The following is a 16311-nucleotide window of genomic DNA, read 5'->3' on the forward strand; positions in this document are numbered from 1 at the left end:
AGTCCACACTCTTCTGGGATGGTCCATCTGCATATACCAATATCTCAAATATGTATCAATCCTGTGCTGGCTTCTTTTCTCGACCTCAGACTGGAATATCCAACTCTTTGCAGGACTTCTACTAAGTATTTCAAACTCCACATGGTCCAAACTGGACTCATCTTCACCTCTCCAAAAGTCGTTCCCTCCATGTTCCAAGGCTACATGTACCACATTGTTAACTATCCAGTTACTCAAGCCAGGAACTAGGGAGCCATTGTTAATCCTTACTGATTCTCATAAGCATCACCTCCGTAACATACACACACAGCACAAACATATACACACAAACGACACACATGCTTTCTCTCTTACACATATGTGCACACACGTATACATGCACACACATAAAAGCATACACATGCATCATTCATGCACACACAGGCACAACCACCCATATGCTTTTTCTCCTATACACACATACACGTGCACACACTTGCACCCATACACACATATATGAACACACACACACATAAACCCCATATGCAGTCAAAGGCCAAATCCTGTCAATTTTGCCTCTGTATCCCCCCCACCTCTCCAACCCTGCTACCATTGCCCTTGAGCTGAGACCCATGTCATTGCTTACCTGACTACTGGGAGAGTTTCCTGACTGTTTTCCCTCCTTCCTTTGAATCCAAGCTCCATATGACAGCCAGAGGCACGTCTCTGAAATGGAAATCAACCATAATTTTCCCACTTTGTGCATTTCTACATCACCTATTGCCTGTAGAATAAGGTTAAGCTCTTACTCATGGCCATTGCAATCCTCCTTGACCTGACTCTGAAGTCCCTTCATCAATTTCCACAAGAAATCCTCCACCAATGAACACCTGGATACCCTCAATCACTTCACTGAATTCAGGCACAATTCATGTCAATAGAAAACTAGTAATTAAAGAAAAAAAACTTTGATGGAAATGTGATCTATGAAATAGAGATTTGGAACACATCATTTAGTCATACCAAACTACCCTACCCTCCAATGCCATAACATTTAACTAAATTGAATGACATCAGTGAGAGAGGGTATGCGACCATAATAAAGAATTGGGAAATTCTTTATGCGTTGACATGGACATACAGTAATTTATTTAACCAGCCCCCTACTACTGAAACTAAAGGTAGTTACCAATCTTTCCAATCAATATTATTAGAATATCGGTGTGTCTGCCTCCGGGAGAAGGGATTAAAAGAAGGGGGAGGGTAAAACTGGGAAGACCAGTTACAAAGCAATAGACCAGCTAAGAGACCAGCTGGTGGCAACGGAGATGGAAACGAGAGATATTTAAGGACCTAGAGGCCTTGGCCTTATGAAATTTAGTATTAGGGAAGAGGCACAATAATAATCTGGAGGCATTCATTTTGTCCACCTGCTATACCCTTGAGGGTGTGTCAAGCCCGGCAGATTCAGTGTGGAATAAACATGCAGCCAGTCCCAGCCCTTATGGACTTTTTAGTCTAAAGAAGAAAGATAAGGAAGTATTTCAAGAGGAGCTAACCCAGTCTGGTGTATGGGGTGGGGATGGGGGCTGGTCAGTAAGAAGACGCACTAAGCAAGTGGTTCCAGAGGAAGGGAAATGACTGACTCCGTGGTTCTCTAAGTGTGGTCCTGAGCAGTCAGCGTCACCCGGGAACTGGTTAGAAGTGCACAGTCTCAGCCCCCACCCTAGACCTCGTGAATGAGAAACTCTGGAGCTGGGCAGAGCCCACAGTCTGGGTGTAACAAGTCCTCAGGGCCATCCTTACATCCTTACTCAAGCCATCCTGGCTTGAGTAACTGGATAGTTAACAATGTGGTACATGTAGTCTTGGAACATGGAGGGAACAGCTTTTGGAGAGGTGAAGGTGAGTCTAGTTTGGACCATGTGGAGTTTGAAATACTTAGAAGTCCTGCAAAGAGTTGGATATTGCTGTCTTAGTTTGGGAACCACTGCCTAGAAACCCAAAAGATGCAGGAGCATCTTTCCTTGGCTGGTGCTGGCCTAGAAAGGCTTAAGACAGGAAGTGGCCTTTAAGCCAGGTCTTCAAAGGAGAGTGAGAGTTCTGCAGGAGGACACACAGAGCTGGCAAGGAACATTCCAGGAATTCCAGGTGTTTGCATTTCTGAGCCAGCTTACATTACCGCCACCTTCATATTTTCTAAATGAATGTAGAACGAAATCAGGGGAAATGACTTATGCACAGTTATTCATTGCATTTTGCAAAGAATTTAAACGCTCATCAACAGATGACTTCTTGAATAAACTCTGAGTCATACATATACATGAGTTCTATCCCCCCGTTTAGATAAAGAAAGGGCTGTATCTACTAGTGTAGGGTTGAACTTCAGAATATAGTAGTGAGTACAAAAAGGAAGGTGCAAAGTCATGTGTAAATCATGCTACTTTTGTGTGAAAAATTGTAAATGTGTATGTGCTCAGAATACTGCAGAGAGACACAAGAAACAGGAAATGGGCTCTCAGGTGGAGAATGTAAGGTGGAGGACAGGAGTGGGAGGGAGATTCTCATTGGATACCACTTTGCACCTTTCTGTTTTTGATCTATCTGCGTAGATTACCAATTCAAAGAAATGGACAAGGTATCTCCTTTCAGACATGAACAAGTAATGGAGAAGGAAGAGACATCTGTTCCGAGGGCCCCCCAGCTCCCAAGTACCGTCCTCCTATCAGTCTCACCCTTCTAACACCTCCTGGGGAATTTCACAGATGGGGGTGTGACAGGGAGTGGTGTTCAGTGTTATAATTACTGCTTTCAGTACCTATTTTTTTCTAACAGGATGTGCCGATTGGGGCCAAAACCCTGTGCCAAAGTAATAGCGAAGTTGCTGTTCGCGGTAGTCCGTCTGAGTTCCCGGTATTTGGGAAATGGTCACTGAATAGCACCGGCTGGGGTGCAAGGGTTGAGGGGAGGACCCAAAGAACCACTGTGGTGGGAAGGGGGGTCCACGGGGGCTCCACTCAGAAAAAGAACAATTGGTGGTTTCAGGCAGCTGAGGTGAGGGTAGGCGGGAAATGAGACAGCCTATCAGGGAGAAAACACTGACCCTTGCCTCTATCCAAAAAAGGAAAAGAAAAAAAAAAGTGCAAAAAAGTGGCCTTTAGTGCACAGTGCTTCTTCCTTTAGCAGCTCTTTAGCACTCTCAAAAAAAAGGTTATCTCACCATCTCTTGTCTGCCTCAACTTCCTCACTTCCCTGGAAGGAGAAGGAAGTCAGCTTTATCAAGTGCCAAGCATACACCCAGTTTATTTTAGGGCCCCGTTTGGTTATCACAATTAATCTTCTCCAAAACCCCTCCAGGAGAACACTGCCCTTTGCAGATATGGAAACTGAAGTTTAGAAGAGCAACATGACTTGCCCAGAGTTACAAGAGTGGAGCCATGATCAGAATCCAGTTCTGACGCCACAATCTCTGCTACACTGATTTTATGCTACCCTGAGCTATGGAAAGACCCCTTCTCGGACTCGGAAATCACTCATCCTTGAGCTACATGGGCCCAGACTTTAGACCCCCGGATTTGAAAACCACAATTGAAAGCAGCAGAGAGCACAGTAATATTTGCAAGAAGACAGAAGAATTCACCCAAGTAATCTTGTTTAAGACAGGGAAAGGATTCCTAGGATTTATCTGCTTGGGTAACCACGGTTTGTATTTGCTTCTGTAAAAATACCGGTTTATCAAGTCAATGGACTTGATGGCAATCTCCCTGCCATCCATCACAAGAGTTTTCTGTTTGCACGTTGCCCAGCAGCCAGGTCTACACAACTCCTCAACTGCATGAGCACTGTCAAGATAAAAGCTGGTTTGGAAGGGATCTGACCTTCTCTAGGGTTTAAAAAAATTCTTGCAGAGGGCTTTAAACTAAAAGGCACCTTGACTCCAATAAGATAAGGAGTCTCTGGGAGTTGTTTGTTGAATCATCCAGCAAGATTCATTGAGGACCTACTACCTGCCAAGGATACCAGGACGACAAAGAGATAGTTCCAGTCTCTACAGTCTTTTACAGTGTAAACACCAAGAGACAAAGTCTAAAAGAGATGCCGCAACAAACGCTAGAGGGTAGGTACAGAGAGGCAAGTGGTGAATCCTTCCTAGGTGGGGAAGGGAGTGGAGGGCATGGGAAATTGTGAGAAGCCTTTAGAGGAGGTGGCCTTTGCGATGAGCCTGGTAGGATGTGGAGACGACATTCCAGGTAGAGAGAAGAACAGGAGCAAATTTTTGGAGGCTTGAAAATTCATTATGTATGCAGAGGTGATGCTCATCGAGTTGGAATCTGTCTCCATTTCCCATCCCTGCTCTCAACTTGCTGTATAATTCTAGACATCTCATTTCACCTCTCTGATTTGCAGAATCAAGTGTAGTTTGTGTACATTGTAAAAGCAGAGGAGAAGGAGAGAGAGAGAGAGAGAGAGACCTGAATGTTTAAAGTAAGAAGGGATAAAGAATTACGTGTCACAGAGGGTCCTGACTGGGTTTATCACAACCTATAGGCATCTCTGCATGAAAACACATGTGTCTGAGTCAAAGGTCACAGAGGAAGGATTTCAAGGCTAGCTGGTGGCTGTCATTCACACTGCCCTGTGTCTCCTGTATCTGGCCGAATTCTTGAGAAAATAGGAAGTAAAAATAAAAAGGGCTAGAGAGCTGAGAGCAGCTGATTGCTGGTGCTCAGGAAGAGCTGGGGGATGGACTTCTCCCTTAGCCTCCTGCTGGTCCCTCTAACTGGACCACTTGCAACCTCCCTCTTTCACTGACCAGACCCAGCTTCATCATCAACTATTTCTGCATCTCTTCCCCAATCCACCGAGACAGGTCAGGTACTATGTTCCTATGCTTCCCAGCCCTCCATGCTTCTTTCATCATAGCCTTTATCATACTGAATAGTAATTGTCCATTAACTTTGTAACATCCCTCATTTTAATGTATGTCTCATTAGGACAGCCATCATGTCTCCTTTTTACCCCCCTAGCCTGTGTCATAACATGGGAAAAGTAACTGTCTGTTGACTGTGAATAAGTGAATGAGTAAATGAGAGAATGGAAGATAGTATGCAAATGGCAATTGGCACAAAATAGTCAAAAAGTCTAGTGCCTCAGAGCATGAATGATATCTTGGGATTTCAGTGTGAAGGAGGAGCAGTGGAAGTCCCAGTCAAAGAAGTACTGTATGATAACTGTTACTGAGACCTGTTTTATCCCCCAGTGCTGGAATTTTGAAAATCCAGGTGGGTTTTTGGCCATTTTCTATGAGGATCGAAAAGTATAATTTACTCCTGTCCTCGACAGTTAGCTTCAGATGGCTGGGCCAAATGGATTTTAGAAGACATAGAAGGAATTTTTTAAAGAAAAGAAAAGATGAGTTATTATTTGACATGGGAGATGGCAAGTCAGAATAAAATGGGAGAATTGAGACGGATTTCAGCTGAGCCACAGGAATAACTGGAGAAGTCGGGGCAGGTGGTGTTGATGAGGAAATTGATGATGGTGATGACGATGATGATAATAATGATAATGGTGGTGAGAGTCATCAACATTTTGAGCATCGTAATATGTGCCAAATGTTCTATATTCATTATCTCATTTACTCTTCACAACATCCCAAGGAGGTGGGTAGTATTCTTATCTTATTCTTTAGATGGGGAAAATAAAACTCAGAAAGGTGAAATAATTGCTCAGGACCAAACAGCTCATAAGAAGCAGTGTCAGGACTTAAACCCAAATCTGGCGCCAAAGCCCATTCAGCTAAACATGGCTGTTCTGCCATCCACTTTTCTCTGGTCGGTTAATATTCCCTTAGTTAGGTTCTTGACATCTTCATGCTAATGTGCCCTCTTTGTTGAATAGCACTGTCATTGCTGGGAAGAAATAAACTTCATATCAAACTTATTCCCTAGAAGTAGGTCAAAACACTCCTGACTACCCACAGTAACTCAACAATGATTTCATCTGCATTTTCCAAAATAAAAGACTGCTGTTACATAGCAGTCAGCACCCAAAACCTGATTTCAGAAGATAGAAGGTAAAATCAGATGTGCTGGGATTAATCCAAATTTCAAATAGTGCATATTATAATTCTCCTGAACAACTGAATTTTCATATAGGTCCCATCAGGTCTGCTTGCTGCCTTTCTTTATCTAAAGGTAGCCCTGAAATCCTTTCTCAAACTTTCTCAAGTCTTCTCTTTGGAAAGAATAATTATATTAGGTGTCTGATCCATTCCAGGGAATTTAATCACTATGATCTTAACTAATTGCCGGCTCGTAAAAGACAGGAAATGTGACCATTAACTCCCATTTACCCAAAAGTCAGGGGATGGAATGGTCTCATTAATTTAATAGTCGGTGAATTTAAAAAGACTAGAGATAACAAAAGATGGATTTCTAGATTTCCAGAATACAATAAAATGTAATACATTTAACTTCATATGAAATAATAATGCTTTACAGCTTATAGAGGACTCTGAAGAACACTACCAAATATGATACAACAACGCCACGAGGGAAATAATAGGATTATCTGCATTAGAGATAGAAAAGCTTGGAGAGATTTAATTATGTTTCCCAGATCACCCAGCAAATAGGAAACAGAACTAGAATCTGAGCTGTGTCTCTTAACTCCTCACTCAGTGAGCAATGTCCTGCCCCACATTTTTGATCACTCTTCCTTTCCAGCCAAGGCAAGCATTGCCAACATGGATGGACAAACTGAACTTAAAGACAATGAGCAAACCATACAGAAGTGCAGCTAGCCATCTGTCTTAGTATAAAGTAAATATGGAATTTATTATGGAATATAGATGGTTTATAAGCTCCTTGAATGCAAGGGCCATGTCCTGTTGACATTTTTATGCCTAGAGCTCAGCACAGAGTGAATGTTTGTTGAATTCAACAACTAACGTGTTACTATTCTATCTGGATAACAAAGTGTTTGGGGGGAGTCCTGAGCTATGAGTCAACTCTCTTCCAATTACTCTATCAAGTCAAATCAAATCAAGAGCTCATATTTGGGCTGAAAATATTCCCGAACAGAATCCTTTGCAACCTTTCACCTAACAACATCATCAGGTGCTGTCAGGAGATGTCTCCTTGAGGGCAATAAAAGAAGCACTAAGTGACATCAGGCTGATGAAATCAGAGCCTCGTCTAGGTCAGCCATTGGGTACCAAACCAAGGACTGGCTTCCAGCTACAGCTTGCATTTACATGCAGGACACGCTGGATGTCCTTAAGAGAACAAGAGGATCAGACTAGAGTTATCCCCAGCCTCCTGTAGATGCCCTCGGTCATGGAGGCCTGACAAAGCTCCCATGAGGCCAAATGACAAGACTACATTTTCGGAGATGACCAGTTACCCGTCCTTGCTGTTGACCACTGACCGCTGCTCACACCTGTTGCCCACAGCCCAGATAGGTCAATGCAGACGGGAATGAATGGCCAAAGGCTTGGGTTTCAGACTGTTGTGGTTATAAAATCTTGATTTTGCTAGCTGTGTGACCTTGGGCAAGTTGATTAGCCTCCTTCAGCCTTAAATTCCTCTTTTGTAAAATGAATGGGCACAAAGATTACATGAAATAATGTGTGTAGAGCACCCAACACATAGTAATGGAGCTGAATCTCATATGACAAGTAGAAGTTACATATAGCTCAAATTACCCTTGAGACTCCCTTAAATTGCCCAGAAAGGGCCATATACATTTTCTTTTATATTTAATCTGCCACAATAATATAAACATATAAATATATGATGTTTACAGTAGTCAGTATGTATGCAAAATATATGCAGATATATAATTTTACAGTATTATAATTATATACAAAAGAGTATGTAGCTGAATTTGCATGGGTTAAATAGACATATGGGGAAACTCCACTCTAAACAGAAGCTGAGCATTTATCATGTTACTGTCCTGGGGGTAGTAGAAGCTAAGAAACATAAAATTACTAATAATAGTGAATTAAGCATATTCCCTAATCAGGGCTCTCTTCTAAGCACTGTTTCATTTTTCTTCATTTAATGTTCACAACAACCCTACAGTGTAGTTTCTATTATTATCCCCATTATTAAGATGAGGAAACTAAAGAACAGAGAAGTTAAGTAACTTAAATAAGTCAACATATAGTCTGGCCCACAAAGGAGAGTGTGACCTAGTTAAATAGATGAACTAAAACTGAAATCAATACTATCAGTACATAAGTACTTACAGGATGACAGCCTGGAAGGATACAAATGAATGACAAAGGAGTGCTACAGATGGTGCTTCATAAACTTAGGGTCTCAAAGCTGGAAGGACCCTGAATGCATCTGGTCATGTAAGGGAAGGAGGGTTCACTGCGGGGTCAGCAGTTCAGAAAGGACATTCTAAAGGTGAGACCTAAGCTGTGCCTTAAAGGGTGGTGCTTCCTAATCAGGCAATAAGAAAGTGGAAGCAAGAGCATGTATGTTGATTATGGGGTGAAAAACTGGAGGCAGACACATGACATCTTGTTTAGTGGAAAGGTATAGAAAAGCCTAGTTGTAGCTATGATGGGAAAGGATAGAGGTGATGTGAAAAATAGACCAAGGTCATATTACGTTGGTCTCTGGGGTAACACTCCAAGGAATTTGACTGTGGACCTTAGGGAGCCACTGAAGACTCCTGAACTGTGGAACAAGAAGATAAAAAGGATATTTGGGGAAAATCAATTCTACTCCTAACCTAACGTGTTTGGGCCATCAAACTCGATGGGCTGTCCCTCCAAAAGACACAGCTAAAAACAGTTCTGCAGAGGTCATTTTTACTCAGCAAGCATATAACTAAACAAATATGTCTTCTTTCAAGATGAATCTGGACTTTCCGAGCCCTTGGGGGACATCTTCATACACAACCCACAGGGCCTCTGCTGAATGTCCTTTGTACCCTAATGACAAAGCCATTCCTGGCACTTTACAGTGATGCTTTCTTTTTAACATGCCTGGTAAATTAAGTCTCCTGGAAAACACCTTCCCTGAACCTATTCCTCCTACACTTAATTCTTTACATTTTCACCGCTTCCCCAATTTGAATTTATATGTGTACTTGGAAGATTGTTGACAGTGATGTAAACCTTGTCTACGGAGACATCCTGACTTCTGGTGCCTAGAGATTTCGTAGTAAAATAAAGTGTTTTGTCCCCAGTGTCTTCTTAGTCTACTCATCCCACTTTTAAAAAGATCCACTGATTTAGGCAAGTTTATTTTGCAAAGCTAGGAACACAAAAATTTAATCAAATGGAGCTCTGTTCATTTTAAAGAAATTGAAGGTAACTCAGAGTTAAAGTAGCTCCTGTGTTGTATGGCAGTGCTTAGTGGCAAAGTGTGATGTTATAATCGGCCCTGTTTATTTGAGAAGAAAAAGTGTAAATTCTTTGGCCTGGAATTTCAGGTTCTTTATGTCTGATTCCAGCCAACAAGTCAAGTCTTTTTCTCGTTGCTGCCCTTCATGAAACTGACATGGCAAACAAAACCATTGTCCACTGTTCTTCATGGAAGCCCAGCATTTGCCAAGCTCTGTGCACCTGTTAAATCTAGTCCTTCTGTTGGGAATGTTCTCCAGGCCTCCAGTCTCATCTCTACATGTGCAAATCCTTCCCTCATTCTTTCCATTCAATTAGTATCCACTGTATGTCAACTTTCCATTCACTTCAGCATTTACTGCAGTAAGTATTCTGACAAGATAAGTACAGGGTTGTGGGGGACAGCATAGAGGAGGGGCATTAGCCAATCAGGAATGCCTTCCTGGAGGAGGTGATGGCTTGGTTGAAACCAAAGAAGTTAGCAGTTAGAAACGATCTCCCTTTACTCTGAACATCCACAGCATTTTTCTTGATCTTTCTTAAGATGCCACTGTCTCCTTTATATTAATAGGGGTTTTTTTTTTTCATCTATTTTATGAACCCTGCTAGACTGAGAGCTCCTGAAGGACAATATCTGTGCTGTTTCACCTTTGAATCTTTTTTTACAAAATAAGTCCTCGATGGTGGGCAGGAACACAGACTTTGGAATGGGCAAATGAGTATTAAAAAGGCAACTCCACCATTTATGAGCTAAGTGACCTTGGTTGGACTAGTTAAATTACCTCTGTAAGACTCCTTTCATTCCCACATGTGGCACACAGCAAAATCTCAATAAGTGGTAGCTTTGAACTTCTGATACATAGTCAGTGATTATTTACTTATTTTACATACTTCTTAGCACAGTACACAAGAATAGCCCCATGTGAACACATACGAACTTGAATTCTTTTATTCTAGTCCAAATCTATGCATATAAGCATAATCATCATATTAATTAAAACTGTATCACAGATATTTCTTTTGCAAGGCAGATTTTTTTCTGACCCCAAAACTCATAAAGAAACAGTATTTAAGGTTGAAAAAGCTAGTGCTTAATCATATACCACCTTCTTCAGGGTTTATCAATCACTAAACAAATAAGCCTAGTAAGTGATTCATTGCTGTCAAATGCATGTATGTGTGGCAGGAGAGGGAGATGGTGTGGGATGGAGGAGTCATTTAATCAAAGAAAGAAAAGGAAAAAAATTTAAAGAATCCAAGCCTAGTGAAAAGTTAAAATCACGTTATTCTTTCTAAGCAGTAACTGTGGTTTGTTCTCAGTTTAGATGGTGGTGCTTTTAAATTACCCAAGATACAGGAACACTGATCAAAGAAAGGAAATCCCATTAAATATTCTCAAGTTAAACTCCTTAATTCAGGCTAATAGAGAGGGAAGGGCAGATCATGAATTTGAAGGATTTTCAAAAAAATGCCATTGTATTACCTTCAAGTGCACATGGGGACCTCAGCTACCTCACTACTAATTAAACAGATTCACGCTGAAATTCCCTGGATAGAATATATACTAGATTAGAATATTGAGCACACAATATGTACTATACCACTCTAGGGGGTAGGGGAGAATACACTCATGAAAGAGACCTAGGGTCTTCCCTTGGTGAAGGCATTCAAATACCTAACTTCATTTTAAGATAGAGTGAAGTAACACAAAATGGACGGAAACTGCAGGCTGTATGAGCTTCCAGAATGGAGCAATTATCGTAGTTGGGACTAACCAATTTCCTTTTTTAGAAGAGATACCATTTTATCTGGGCTTTGAAGATGAAACTCACAGGAAAAGTTAAGGAATTCATCTTTGTTGAGAACTTACTCTGTGCCATGCATTTTATATGCTCTACTTCATTTAATTCTTACAGGTCTCTAAAGTAGTTATCCGTATTACACCCTCATTATAAAGAATTATAAGAAGGTGCTTTTCCCAAGGCCACACCACCAGAGAGTAGGCCTCAGGATCCTAACATGGGCCTGGATGATCCCAGAGCCTGTGATATCACCTCCTCTTTTGCCTTGTAGTTTCTGCAAGTGAGTATGAAGTCAGTTCCACGCAGACAATGGTTAAAACCATAGTACCAGAGTCTCTGTCCTTGTAGGCAGAAAGTGAATGTCTGAAAGCCTTTGTAAGCAGTTCATTCCTGTAAGTAGATTCTGCTCACTGCCGGCACTGCTTATACTATTCATTACCCAGTATAGATTAACTAATTTACAGCTAACTTACAGCTAATTTATACAATGAATAAGGATGATTGGAGTGAATTGAATGAATGTCTCTCTCCTCAGAGACAGCGTAAAGGTTAGCTTTAGCCCAGTTCAAGGCTAATTATAATACATTTTACAAAATACTGAGTTCGTCAAAGGTCTAATGAGGTATCCCCAGGGCTTCGATTAGGGCATCAGACCACCAGGTACTAACAGAGCTGATGTCTGTGTGAAAGACCAGGGAAATATAAGAAAGCACTGTTAGAATGTGGGTAGTAGAAATCTTAATGTGCTTATAGAAATAACAACTCAATGCCTTTCCCCAGTGGAATGGCTAAGTAATTGTATTTCCTCCATACAGTGAAGTGGTAGGTAGCCGTTAACTACATCACTGGATACTATACTTCCGTCTTCTCTACAAGCTCCTCCTCATCTCTCCAAAGAGGAGTCTTTGGTCCTTTTACTAACCTACTCTCACCCATTTAATCTCACGGCTTTTAACACCGTTCAATGCTCAAAACCTCCAAGTTTATATCCCTATACCTCTCTCCCACACACTAGACTTATATATCCAACTTTTGGCTTGACATCCCCATTCAAAAAGGTCTGATAAACATCTCAAACTTAACATAGTCCCAACTGAATGATTATAGAAGTATTGATTTTGGCCTCTCCTTGCCTCCTCTCTGCATCCCTGATCTGTTCCTCCCAAAGTTTTTTCAGCCTCAGTTAACAGAAACATCAGATATTCAGTTGATTTAAGCTGAAGGAACTTGGAGTCAACCCCTGACTACTCACTCTCTCTCATACTCCACATTCAGTCCATCTATCTCTACCATTATCTCATCTACTATCAAATGCTATACTATCATCTCAACCTATAAAATAGATGCAGAAAAGGAGCACTTCTGGCCACATTTCTGCTACCACCCTGGCCTGAGCCTCCATCATCGCTTGCTTATATTTCTGCATTGCCTTCAATGATCTCCCTGCTTCCGTTCTGGCCCCCTACATTCTATTCTCACAATAACCTGAGTGGTGATGATGGCTCTCCATCTCAACAGAGTGAAAGCCCAAGTCCTTACTAGTAACTATAAGGCCCTACATGAGCTCATGAACATACACACACACACACACACACACACACACACACACACACACTTTCCCTCTGTCCTTATATCCTTGCCATCTCTCCCTTGTCAACTACAGTGTAGCTACACTGATCTTGTTGCTTTTCCTAAAAATGACACACAAGTTCTCACCTGGGTCCACCATCACATAGATTAGTAGGCCTCAATATTCTCATCTACTAAACAAGGTAATTGGACCAGATGATCTCTTGGGTCCCTCCACAAAGATGCTATGACTTTGTAACGGTTTTCATCCGCAAAAATGAAGACCGTGAAACCCCAAGGCCTAACGATGGGGCAATATTATGAGTTCTGACCAATGGCAAAGAAAAATCTTCATTTCCATACCTCTTCACCACTGGCTCTGCAAATCAAAATTAGATCTAATAAGCCATCTTTATAGTGAGAAGTGGAAAATTAACAATGGTCAATGGGAATAGTATTTAACTATCAATATTAACTGTTATGGTCATTGTTACTGTATTATAATAATAAGGAAAAATATTCTGTTAAAATGCTAAGGGAAGGGAGGGAAACAGTGTTTTACAAATACTATTATAATGAAAATGTGAAAATAAGTAGGAAGATTTGTGGAAGAAAAATCATCAATGTGCTAAGAGTAATGGGGCTAAAGTCATGGAATTAAGGGTGATTCTTTTTTCTTTTCAAAATTTTCAAAATTTTCTACTATATGGTTTCTACTATGCGGTTTATTTTATCACCATTATAAATAATGAAGATGTGAGTGCTATGTGTATTTAATCTTTTAAATATTTAAACCAGGAGATTGTTCTCCAGCTAGAAAAAATACAGTATATTCTTTCAATTACTGGGTCCATACACTGCAGGCAAATTAGACACGGTGTTCTTTGAACAAGAACAAGGTAATAAAAGATTAACAGGCAATTTCCCTACATTGGTGTGGGTCAGCCATGAAGTCAACTCAGTTGGCAGCCAAGAGCCGAAAAACATGGACTCGGGTATTTTCTTATCACATAGACAAGGTCAGTGGCATACTCACGGATTCAAATTGATGGACACGATCAGAAGCCCTCGGAGGGATTCTAGATTCTTTTTCTTTTCAGTGATGCCAAGATGCTATTCTTAGGTAAGCCTCATCATTCAAGAATATTCATTGAGTCCCCCAAATTGCAATCCAGTCTATCCAGTACGTTCAATCTATATTATGGATCGAGGAATGTAGAGTCCAAAGTGGTAGATTCAGGGTTTTTCATACAGAAACTGTTTGACTTTGGCCAGGTTACTTAATCATGGGTCTCAGTCTTCTCATCTATAAAATGGGGAAAGTAAGACCTTTGTCACTCTTGAAGAAAGAAAAAAAGGACGGAACAGGGGAAGGAATGTCTTCGAACTTATGGGGTTGTTTTGGGCATTCAATATTATAACAAGTTAGCATAAGATTGGGTTCACAACACACACTCAGAAATTCAGTCCTTTATGCATTCAACAAGTGTCTATTAAAAACAGGATGTGCCAGGCCTATGCTAGGAGATGTGGATACAGCAGTGAACAAAGCTTATTCCTCTGCTCTAAAGACGTGTCTAGGCTGGTAGGAGAATTCAAGGAGAAAAAGACTATTACAATCCTTTAGGATATGCATTAGGTGTGCAGAAAGCATAGTGTTACAGGGATAGAGGTGAGGACGGGATAGTAGGGTGATAAATAACCTCTAAATACCCTAAAAATTGTTTTTAATATCAACAGTAACTTGAGTGTTCATTAAATGCCAGGCACTGTTCAGAGCTTATCAAAACTTTTTACTTGTGTTATCTCATTGATTGTATTCTATTATTAATCCCTATTTTAAGATAATTGAGTCACAGAAGGGTTAGGTAACTTTCTTAGAATCACACAGCTAAGTAATCATTGGAGCCAAGATTTGAAGCCAGGAAGTCTGACTTCCAGTGTGCATTTCTAAGCACCATGTACACTGCCTTCTCCATTGGCTATTGTGTTTATCAAGTGAGGTAACAAATGTAAAGTTTATAGAATACTGCCTGTCACACAGTAAGCGTTCAATAAATGTTAACTGGTGTTAGTAATAGCAGTAGTAGCAAAAGCAGTAAGAGTAATAGCAAAAGTAGTAATGAAATAGTAATAGCGGTACTAGTAGTACTGGCAGTGGTAGTGGTAGTAATAATAGTAGTAGCAACAGCAAAATATAAAGCACTCTACAATTGCCAGTAGTTATTATTAGTCTGGACTCAGACGCATTCTAAGAAGGAAGGTGAAAAGTGTTCTTTACTTCTGTGTCATATGGTTCCGCTCTCATGAAACCCACTTCTTGGTACAGAAGAAGGACCCACACACACCACACAGCTGGCAATTTAGAATAAAAACTATTTAAGTTTCAAATCCAAAAGTTGCATTTCCAAGAACTGAGTTATTTGTGAAAATGTCATCTTTCAGGGTCAGTGCGGAAGAAACATAATAGTTAAGTCTTATGAGCACAGTTAGAACACCCAAAGCACTATAGCAAGCACATCACAAGGACCAGGTCATTTATTCCCTACAAGTGCTGTGTGAGATAGATACTGATTTATCCCCTTGCCATACATGGGAACACTGGGGTTCAGAAAAGGTAAACTGTTTACTCGAGATGACACATCTAGTAGGTAGACAAGCCAGGATTTTAACCCAGAGCTGTTAATTCTGCTCACCTGGCCACTGGGATGAGGGTAAAGTACAACCCAGGTGGAGATGGATGAGACTTGGATGAGGAAGAAGACAAGCCAGGGCACACAGAGAAGAGGTGCTGCTGGGGCAGAAGGCTGGGTGGAGGTGCGCCTGCAGAGATGAGGGCAGGGAGGAGTGAGCTGGGCCAGCTGTCAGGCGGGAGCCTGGCCCTGCCCTCCCAGAGCTCCCCACCCAAGAAAAACCACACGGAGAGACCCACACTTGTTTACAATGTCTTGTTTTGAAGTTGCATTTTGTTTTGTCATCTGTGCCAAGGTGTACAAGATGGAAATCAGAACACTGAGAGAGACAGCTTTTGGTTTTTATTTGGTTTCTTCCAAAGTGCTCCCACATAAATATAACTTTTTTTAAATGCTACTTTGTGTTTGGGACAATATTTGGGGCTACAACTATACACCCATTTGCCTCCCCGCCCCCCCCCCCCCCGCCCCGCATTAGTACTCACCTGAAGCAATCACAGAAGCTTTAGAATGACAGTCACTCATTCAATCAACAAACATTTATTGAGCACTTACCCTGTGTCAGACCACATGCCCGGCAATGTAGACATGGCAGTGAACCAGAAGAGGCACAATCCTTGCTCCCCTGGAATTCACATTCCAGTTGGGAGAGATGGGTGATAAATGCAAAACCAATAAATAAGATGATACCAAATTGAGATACATCCTTGGACGGACATAAATAGAGTGACATGAAAGAAAGCTATTTGGGTAGAAGGTGTATAATAGGCTGGGTGGTCAGGGTTGGCCCTGAGAAAGTGATGCTTGACCTGGGAAGGTACAGCAAGAAGGGGCCCTCAACGTGAAGGTCTGAGGCCAAAGGGAGCCAAGGGGAGGGAACAGCTAGTGCAAAGACCCTAAT

General features: G+C 41.3%; 1 long non-coding RNA gene across 1 annotated transcript; it reads right to left on the reverse strand.

The window, feature by feature from the left end:
- Positions 1–624: 624 nt before the first annotated feature.
- On the reverse strand, positions 625–15832 carry LOC130705536 (uncharacterized). The gene is made up of 3 exons (XR_009005815.1): positions 15414–15832; positions 13754–14023; positions 625–705 (listed from the first exon to the last, which is right to left on the reverse strand). It is a non-coding gene; the product is annotated as an uncharacterized LOC130705536 (long non-coding RNA).
- Between the last annotated feature and the right edge of the window lie 479 nt (positions 15833–16311).

The sequence above is a fragment of the Balaenoptera acutorostrata genome, chromosome 17, assembly GCF_949987535.1.
Source record: "Balaenoptera acutorostrata chromosome 17, mBalAcu1.1, whole genome shotgun sequence".
NCBI lineage: Eukaryota > Metazoa > Chordata > Mammalia > Artiodactyla > Balaenopteridae > Balaenoptera > Balaenoptera acutorostrata.